The sequence below is a fragment of the Bubalus bubalis genome, chromosome 2, assembly GCF_019923935.1.
Source record: "Bubalus bubalis isolate 160015118507 breed Murrah chromosome 2, NDDB_SH_1, whole genome shotgun sequence".
Lineage (NCBI taxonomy): Eukaryota > Metazoa > Chordata > Mammalia > Artiodactyla > Bovidae > Bubalus > Bubalus bubalis.
In genome coordinates this window covers 55,062,267-55,072,118 of record NC_059158.1, presented here as the reverse complement: position 1 = coordinate 55,072,118, position 9,852 = coordinate 55,062,267, and the positions used below count along the sequence as shown (strand labels likewise).

Below are 9,852 nucleotides of genomic sequence, written 5' to 3'. Positions count from 1 at the left end.
CCTATCCTGCTATTCAGGATAGGTAAAGAGGTAGAGGAACAGAGAAAGAGCATGCAAAAGTTCAGGCACAGTCCTTGGCACATAGCAGATACTCAGCAGTGGCCAGCCACTTTGATGGCAAGATTGCAGACAGCAGTCTGAGGAGATGAGGTAACTTTGGAGGGGCTCCAATGTCTCTTGAAATCACCTCATGGCTGTATCCCTCTCTGCCCAATGAGAAATTTGCCTTGGGTTTCAGAACTGAATTTCCTCTGACATTTTCCCTTTTTTTCCTATAATGGGAAATGAAGTATAAAAAGTTGTGCACGGCCTACTGCTTTCATCATGGATCTTTGGAGAGATGTTGGCATTTAAATGCCAGACTCCTTGGTGATGTCAGGATGAGGCCAGCCTCAGGCTTGTCTTGGGGTCAGGGTTAAGGGGCAGGGGTCCTCTTTGGTTTCTGATTTAATAAGAGCATTGCTTCCAGCCAAATGCAAGGCCAGTGAGGTCAGTGCTGAACACACACAGCTCCACTGAGAAATAAAGGAGCTAGATGGTTATTACACTGTGCATTTCTTGTAAAAAGGAAAAAAAAAATCTAAAAGTGACCGTAGCAGAAGCTGTTCACCAAATGAAAGGCTCAGCTTATCAGGCAACTCATGACTTCACTCCACACCAGAAGGGAGCTTCCTTGTGAGGAGTCTGATGGTTTGATATGTGATCCAAAACATGCCCACAGACCCCCATGGCAACTTGGCTGGTGGCGGAGGTCACGGCACTGCCGCACTGTGGAAATAGAAAACTCACACCCTTCGATGTAGCCTCCTATTCTGATGCTTCAGAAAGTTCCTGAAAGATGACAGATCGGGTGGCTTGTGGGCCAGAGTAATGTGAGTCCAGCTCCACTCCACCACTTAACAGCTGTAGTATGTGGGCATGTCAGTGAGTCACTTTAACATTAATTTTCTCATTTGTAAATGTAGACAGAAACATGCACCCTCCTGTAACAAAGTTACAAGGAGATGGCTTACCTAGGTCACCTGGCACACATCAGATCAAGTTGGGTCCCTCCTGTTTTAGACTTGGGGCCCACTGAAGGGACATTAAGAGCCCTGAAGGAGGTCTTCTCATTCCCTGAATAGAAGATGTATTGGTGAGAAGCCCCATAAGGTAAGGTGTGCCGTGATACTCCAATACTGCTGGTTCTGGTGGCACTCGCCTCGGGCGCATCCGTCACCCTGGGTGCCTTGGTGCTGACGTAATCCTTCAAGGATAGTCACGGCACTGCCACAGTAATGCCATGTTAATTAACTGGGCTGTTATTTCAAAGTGTTAATGGCCAGAACTGTAATTCAATCAAGTAAATAACATTTCAAGCAGTTAATAAAAGCAATGAAATTTGTAACTGCCCATTAATGTGATTTCATAAGTCAGTCGGTGGGCTGTCCTTGCCACACAAATATCAGACAATCAGAATTACTAATGCTGTGAATCTGTTAAGAATTCTTTCTCCATATGTTTTTCAAACAAATCATGTTTCTTTTTGTCTCTTCCCTGCTCATTAACTTTCAAAATGTGTTTTTCTTAAGGGTCTACCATTAGGGAAATAGCATTCTCACCCACTGACATTGCTTGTGATTTCAGTCTGATTATGAACTAAGACTCCAAGCACCACCCAACTTGCTATAATTCTTTTAATGCCCTCAGTTTTTCAGTTACAATTTATTTTTCAAATGCAAAAGTAATATAGTGCTAGGTCCTCTCAGGGCTCTCAGCCTGTGAATGTCAACATTAACTTCAGAGAGGTGGTTATTTTCTCCAGTGCATTTGACAGTCTTCTCCCTTCAACCCTTCACTTCCTAGTCTCTGAGCCCCCGTCTGTCAGCTTTGAGCTGGGTCCTGAGGACTCACGGATGAATAGGACACCGCCTCTGCTCTCAAAAAGCCATGTCCATGGTCACATCAGTGGGCCTGTGTAGTGCATGTACCCTGTCATCTACAGGACTCTCTTGGTGCCACAGCTGAATGTGAGGGCTCTGCCAGAAAGGAGATGTTCATCCTGAGCCTTGTCACTTCTTCTCTGCCAGGGACTGTGGTGAAGGGTCCAGCAGAAGCTGCCTTTCTCCACACCAGTCTCTGGGCTGAAGGAGGTTCCACATGGTCTGCACCTTCTGCTTCTGAATGAACCTTTGGCACATATTTGAATAAATTGGAGGACAGTGAGGGTGTGAAGTGACAGGAACTATTATTCAGAGAGAGGGTTGGGGGCAGCATAGATGCTGAGAATGAGGGCTCTGGCTCCCACTTTGGCTTTGTCATGTTGCTCTCTTCTCCACTCCACTCCACTATATCCTTGCCCTCCACATCTGACCCACCTATTCAACCCCCAAATCACTCAGATGCCCACTGACACCCCCACTCCCCCATTGACTTGCCTGCTTGCTCACTGCCCACTCCAGCTCACTCATGTACTCACTCCTAACCCCTGCACTCATGCACCATCTACCTAACTCATGAACACACCCTCCCCACGTACTAAGCTACTCACCCCCTCCCTTACCACCATTCATCCACCCACGTGGACCTACACCCACTCCCACATTCACTAAGCTGCCCACCCAAACCCCTTCTCCTTCTCTCACAAGAGGCTGCTGACCAAGTGCTCTGTGGGAGCTGTGAATTTTGTTGTGAGAGACAGATGAATCAGATCTGGTAACTGGCTGAGAAGGGCTTCTGGGCCAGTGGTAGATGAATGTAGGTAGCATTACTGAGAGTATAAAAATGGGGGAGGCACTAGAGGGACAGGCGCAGAGGAGAGAAAAAAAAAAAAAAGTAACCAGGCTGGGACAGGCATGAGAGGGGCTTTGAATCAATAGCTGAGGCACTAAGTCAGGAAGGACAGGCAAAGAAAGGCATGAATGGTGCACCCTATTTTGAGGAAATGCCACAGTTCAGAGTAAGGGGATGGAGAGAGGGGCGTGGGAGGAAACAAGCAGTCAGTGGAGACTCATGAGCAGAACTGTGACTGCTCATGCATCATAGTAGGAGGCTCCTGGCAAAAGAAGACTCGAATTCACTCCCTGTCCTTCTGCTTGGCTGGAGCACTGCTTTCCTGTCATCTGTCCTTGCCATATCTTAGTCCAGTGGAGACCTCAGGCAATTTGACCGGATCAAATTAGAGCAACTTTCCCAGGCCTAATGACAGAGACTTAAAGTCCAAGTGTGGAATGACACAATTCTCAACTTGACAAAAGTTTCTTATCTACAGTCCCAGTGAGATCCAGTTGCCCAGAAACAGAACTGTGAGCATTTCTTGGAAGGCCTCTCTTGGAGGGCCTTTATCTAATTCCTCCCTAGATAAGCACAAGGTTTGAAGGCCATTGTCTTTTCTCATTCCATAACCACAGTTCTAAAGATACCTTACCAAGATGGGCACCTCACAATGATTTAGAAAGTTAAGAAAATTTTGATTACACATAGATGCTCACATAAACAATTCACACAGGTACATACAGACACGTGAGGCTGTGATTACTCAAAAGTCTTGCTCCATTTGATAGATGGTATTCCAGAGTTTTTCATTCCACAGTCATTCACTGATTTCCTGACATGTGGCAATTCATTTGCCTGGTCCTGTGAGACACATGGCTGTAAATAACAGCCCTGCCTTCAAGTTGTCTCCCTGGATTCATCAAAGTAGGCCTTTGAAATAATGATTAAAATGTAGTTGGACAAATTTATAACAGTGGCTAACAAAAAAAGGATCACAGAGAAAGGGTAAATGCCTTCTGGTTGGCAGCTAGACAAAGGTTTGATATGTGAAGTGGGTTTTGAAGAATGAGGTAGAGAAGGGATTAGGAACTCTAGCAAATTGAGGAGATTTGTGCAAAGGCGTTGTGTTTTTCAAAGGATTTTCACATCTTTGAATTGCACATGGGCAATTCATCCCATGTGCCCAGACTAAAGGGCAGGCTGTGGTGTGGTGGAGGATGAGAATGGGCCATAAAAGGGAGTGCTATGGAGGCCTAACCTCTAGGGAGTTTGGACCAAAGCCTGAATCTATTATTATTGTTGTTCAGTTGCTAAGTCATGTCCAACTCTTTGTGACCTCATGGACTGCAATATACCAGGCTTCCCAGTTCTTCACTATCTCCCAGAATTTTGTCCACTGAGTTGGTGATGCCATTCAACCATCTCATCCTCTGTTGCCCCCTTCTCTTCCTGCCCTCAATCTTTCCCGGCATTAGGGTCTTTTCCAATAAGTTGGCTCTTCACACTGGGTGGCCAAAGTATTGGAGCTTCAGCATAGTCCTTCCAGTGAATCTTCAGGGTTGATTTCCTTTAGGATTGACTAGTTTGATTTCCTTGCAGTCCAAGGGACTCTCAAGAATCTTCTCCAGTAATCTTCTCCAGTTCAAAAGCATCAATTCTTAAACATTCACCTTTCTTTATGGTTAACTTTCACATCCGTACATGACTTCTGGAAAAACCACAGCTTTGACGACACAGACGTTTCTTGGCAAAGTGATGGTGCTGTTTAATATACTGTCTAGGTTTGTCATAGCTTTCCTTACAAGGAACCTAAAACTATAAGTGTTCCCTAAAGGTTGTTGAGAAGATGAATGACAAAATCAGATTTATATTAAAGAACTATCCTTACTGTAGATGGATAATAGACTGGAATGGAACATTACTAATAGAGATACTTTCTAGCCATGATGAGGACTTATTAGAAATAAAGACAAAGGTGTACACTGAAGGTATTAAGGGGGTGAGGTTGACAAGACCAGTTTTCCCATCAGATGTGGAAAATAAGAGTTGTGGCAAAGGTCAGCACTTTCAGGATGCTGGAATAAGGCAACCTTCACAAGAGAGACTGTGCAAGGGTAGGAACAGAGTCTGAGGGTGGGAACTTAAGCTTCAGTTTAGTTCAGTTCAGTCACTTAGTCATGTCTGACTCTTTGCGACTCCATGAATCGCAGCACGCCAGGCCTCCCTGTCCATCACCAACTCCCGGAGTTTACTCAAACTCATACAGACTTAAGCACTCACAGTATACAGGCCTCTTTCCTGACCAAGTGCACAAGTGACTCTTTGCAGTGTGCACTAAGTGGGGCCATGAACAGGTCTGGTCAATGGAATAAGAGCATCAAGCACAGGTGTCTCTTCCTGGATGAAGCAGTAAAAGCAGCTCCAGAGAGCTGCCTATATTCTAGAATGGACTTTCCATGCGGGGGATGAGACATAAACTTTTGTTGTGTAAGACTGAAGTCTGGTGGTTGTTAGTTATTACAGCATGATCTGTTTATCCAGAATCAAATGGATTTGTTTTCAAAACTTTTGTTTTAGTGTTTCCTGGGTTTCTCTTTGCTCTGAATAAGGATAAAACAGGCAGGAGAATTAGAAGTAAACTGTTGCCCATACATGAGGCTTCCTAGCAGGCGCTAGTGGTAAAGAACCCACCTGTCAATGCAGCAGATATGAGACATGGGTTTGATCCCTGGCTGCGGATGATTTCCTGGAGAAGCGAATGCAATCCACTCCAGTATTCTTGCCTGGAGAATCCCATGGGCAAAGGAACCTAGTGGGCTATGGTCTATAGGATTGAAAAGAGTCAGACGTGACTGAAGCAACTTAGCACAGCTGGCATCATACCACTCCAAGAGGGAACAAAGGCAATAAAAATTTTCCAGGAGGAGTTCTAGTAGCCACCTTTCCAGAGGTCTAGAACCCAATTCAGATTCACTTCATGAGATGAATTTAAAGTGTGTTAAAGCTGTTATTGTTTAACTTCTATGCAGAGTACATCATGAGAAGTGCTTTACTGGATGAAGCACAAGCTGGAATCAAGATTACCAGGAGAAATACCAATAACCTCAGATATGCAGATGATACCACCCTTATGGCAGAAAGTGAAGAAGAACCAAAGAGCCTCTTGTTGAAAGTGAAAGAGGAGAGTGAAAAAGTTGGCTTAAAGCTCAACATTCAGAAAACTAAGATCATGGCATCTGGTCCCATCACTTCTTGGCAAAAAGATGGGGAAACAGTGGAAACAGTGGCTGACTTTATTTTTCTGGGCTCCAAAATCACTGCAGATGGTGATTGTAGCCATGAAATTAAAAGACGCTTACTCCTTGGAAGGAAAGTTATGACAAACCTAGACAGGATATTAAAAAGCAGAGACATTATTTTGTCAACAAAGGTCCATCTAGTCAAGGCTATGGTTTTTCCAGTAGTCATGTAGGGATGTGAGAGTTGCACTATAAAGAAAGCTGAGTGCCAAAGAATTGATGCTTTTGAACTGTGGTGTTGGAGAAGACTCTTGAGAGTCCCTTGGACTGCAAGGAGATCCAACCAGTCCATCCTAAAGGAGATCAGTCCTGGGTGTTCATTGGAAGGACTGATGTTGAAGCTGAAACTCTAATACTTTGGCCACCTGATATGAAGAGCTGACTCATTTGAAAAGACCCTAATGCTGGGAAAGATTGAGGGCAGGAGGAGAAGGGGCCGATAGAGGATGAGATTTTTGGATGGCATCACCGACTCAATGGACATGGGTTTGGGTGAACTCTGGGAGTTGGTGATGGACAGGGAGGCCTGGCATGCTGCAATTCATGAGGTTGCAAAGAGTCGGACACGACTGCACAACTGAACTGAAAGCTGTTCTAATATATTTTGATACTAAAACTACTTTAGGAATAATTAATAATAGCTGGAAATTAGTGGAAAGAGTGTATAATTTTATCAAGATGTTTGAGGGATTTTTTCCAGTTAATCAAACTCATGAAATGGGAAGAAGTTCCAACCCACCAGTTTCTCTGAGGAAAGCTCACCTCATCTGCAGTCACTGACCCAGGGAAGTAGTGGGTAGCCTCTGGAGTAGTGGGTAGCCACTTCTCCAAAAGCAGATCTTGGTGCTCACTGCATACATCAAAAACAAGAAGCCTATACCCAGGAAGGCTACCTGACATTGATGTTGGGGGTCACAGAGGGATTGGAAAAAGAATTTGATCAAGAGACCTGAATTGTCCTGCCCCTACCAACAACCACCTTTGAGAATTTGAGCAAATCTTCATTTTCCTCTTTGAGCTTCAGTTTTCTGACTGAAAAACTCTTCTAACCTACAAACCCTAAGTACTCTGTAGCAGTGGTTTAATTCTTGGCCAGCACATAAACACTGATGCTAACAGTATTCTTCTGCTCAGGGAGTAAGCTCCCTGGATAGTTGTTTATTTAATTTATTTCTACACAAATTGTGTAGGACTGCCTGCATAGTGGCCTGGAATGCAACACACACACAAGGTCAGAGACAACAGCCCCTTTGTGACAGAAGTTGATTAGACCTGACCATGGCCAGCCAGCCCCATTCTGGCTGCATTTTTGTCAAATCTCTCTTTATACTCAATATGTTCCCAGGTTCTCTGCTTTTCAAGCTTGCAGTAATTTATCTTGTGCACAGAAAGGGTACAAATTGTGAACTAACTAAATTAGAAATACTCAATTATTGGGAAGCTAACAGAGGAAACCATTGTAGTTGAGAGATGTTATGACCACTGCATCAATAACACACTTCTCTCACATGACTCACCTTCACAGGATACCTCCCATCCCACTAAGTACTGATTCTGTTTGTAACCACAACAGGCAGAACAGGATATTTCAGAATCCATGTTCTCTATTCTGTATCCTGAATTTGCAGGTCTGAGCATTTTTTTCATTCTTCTCATTCAATGTGAGATCTCCCTCCAATTTGCTTGAAATCTGAATGCCTTGTTTTATAGGAAGGAGTGGTCACTAAAAACATTGATAGCATAACAAAAGGCAGTCATTAACAGACATTATTTTAGAAATACAAAATTAAGTGGTGGAATATAGAATTTCCTTGAAAATCCCCAAATGTCACTTTGAAATTTTTATTTGAAATATTTCTTGTCCTAGTCTACATAGTATGAATGAACTAATGAAAGAAGAATTAATTACCCTAAGAGTAGCACTGTGCCATCCAGAGACTGGAATTCCAGAAGCTCTGTAGATAAGAATATAGACTCACACTAATTGTAAGTGGAAAGACACTGACCAATAGCATAGGAAAGAGGGGCCCAGTCCAGTGAGCACAGCATGAACTTCAGAGCACATCGCAGTATAGCTTTGTCAGCTTTGTCACTCAGTCATCATATGCTCCAAGCTGCTTAATTGATTTGTGCATTAAGAAATTCATTTGTAAAAGGGATTTACCTTCTTCGGAAGGGTTGTTGTGAGGCTTGAAAAAATTGATACATGCTATGTATGTATGACATATATACTTGTTAGATTATCCAGGGTAGCTGTGCTTGAAGAAAGTCTCACAACCGGCAGCAAGATGTGATGGTCTATAATGGTGGCCCACAAAAATAAATGTCAAATGATACTTTTGCTATTTATTAAATTGGTACATTTTAAAGGCATTCACTTAAATAATCTCTTTGTCATGCACATTTCAGTGATCAGACTTCTCTTGCATATATAAGCAGTGTTATTACTTATGTGCTATACAAATAGTTGAAGGTTAATTAGCAGTATAACTAAATAGTAATGCTGACAGTCTCCTTCACACAAATTTTTAAAAATCTTCCTCTTTGTAAGAATGTGGGGTTACCACAGAGAGTGCAGTTTGGCTCTTGAACCATTAATCAGATCAGGGATAACTGGTGAGGAGTGCCGGGAGCCGGCGAGAGACATTCCACTCGTGACAAAGGTCATGAGGAAGGGGGCTCGGCATACGCAAAGGCGGGATCGAGCCTCGGGAGTGCCCCCAGATATTCTCAAGCATCTACCCCCCAAAAAACCAGAGTCTGCCTACTTTATTGCTTTGTGCTCTCACCTCTGACTTTACTGGGGGCTGTCCCCCACCACCATCTCACTCTCTCTGTCAAAGAGTTAACTTACAGCTCCAATTAATAAAGTTCCTGGGCAATTAGGAGTGTTTAAATCCAAACCCCTCAGATGGCTCTCTAACTCGCCTGACAAGTTTACCCGGACACCTACAGCTATGCATACGATTGTTTACAGTCTCCCAGCCTCCAGAGGCACAGGAAGCTTAAGATATTCAAATAGCTTAGAGCCTCTCAGAGAATTAGAAACTGTCAGAATAAAACTAGTAAAAGATTTCATTGATGAGCCAATGTTTGTTGCCAAGTTTTCACATCCCCTGAATTGTATCCTTGAATGTGCATTAATTAATATAGTTGGTATGTAGAAAAAATAAGTAGTGGCCTGGTGTTAGTAACTTTAGACCCTTAAGGTAGTAAATTCTTTCCTTTGTAAATCCATTACACATCCACCCTATAGGAACGTAATCTTATCTTCGGAAGATGGCGCCAAACCTTAAAATAATTACTCTTAGAGAAAATAAGTCTTTGTTGATAAGTCCTTGTCAAGAGTCATAAAATGTTAATAGGCCTCTGGCCAGAAGATGATGTAAATCACCTAAACCATTTGTATACGATAAATCTGCAGGAAAGAAACCCTGGTTTTTGATAAGCATCAAAGACTGCTGACTTTGCATCCCCTATTGTCCTCTATGTGTAACTTAGGGTATAAAAGCCCCTGTTGAAAATAAAGCTATGGGCCTTGCTCACCAACGCTTGGTCTCCCCATGTCATTCTTCCCTTTAACTTCCAGCTGAGTGTCCATCTGGAGCGTGGATGTCCTCTGCGACCATTTATTTGCCTGGGCTTCTAAGACCCACTGGAGAAGGTGTCTAAGGTGGGGCACCTTCCGCTATTCGAGAGGGCGCCTGCGGCCTCCGTGGTCAGAGCTAACCTGGTGTCACGGGTTATATTGATTTTCCGCGTAAACCAAGCCACTCAGCTTCTTTTCTCCACTGAATTT

General features: G+C 43.4%; 1 non-coding gene across 1 annotated transcript; it reads left to right on the top strand.

Moving 5' to 3' along the window:
- The first annotated feature begins 8,449 nt into the window (after window positions 1-8,449).
- On the top strand, window positions 8,450-8,579 carry LOC112583106. Its single transcript, XR_003107453.1, has one exon. It is a non-coding gene; the product is annotated as a small nucleolar RNA SNORA19 (small nucleolar RNA).
- The last annotated feature ends 1,273 nt before the right edge of the window (window positions 8,580-9,852 follow it).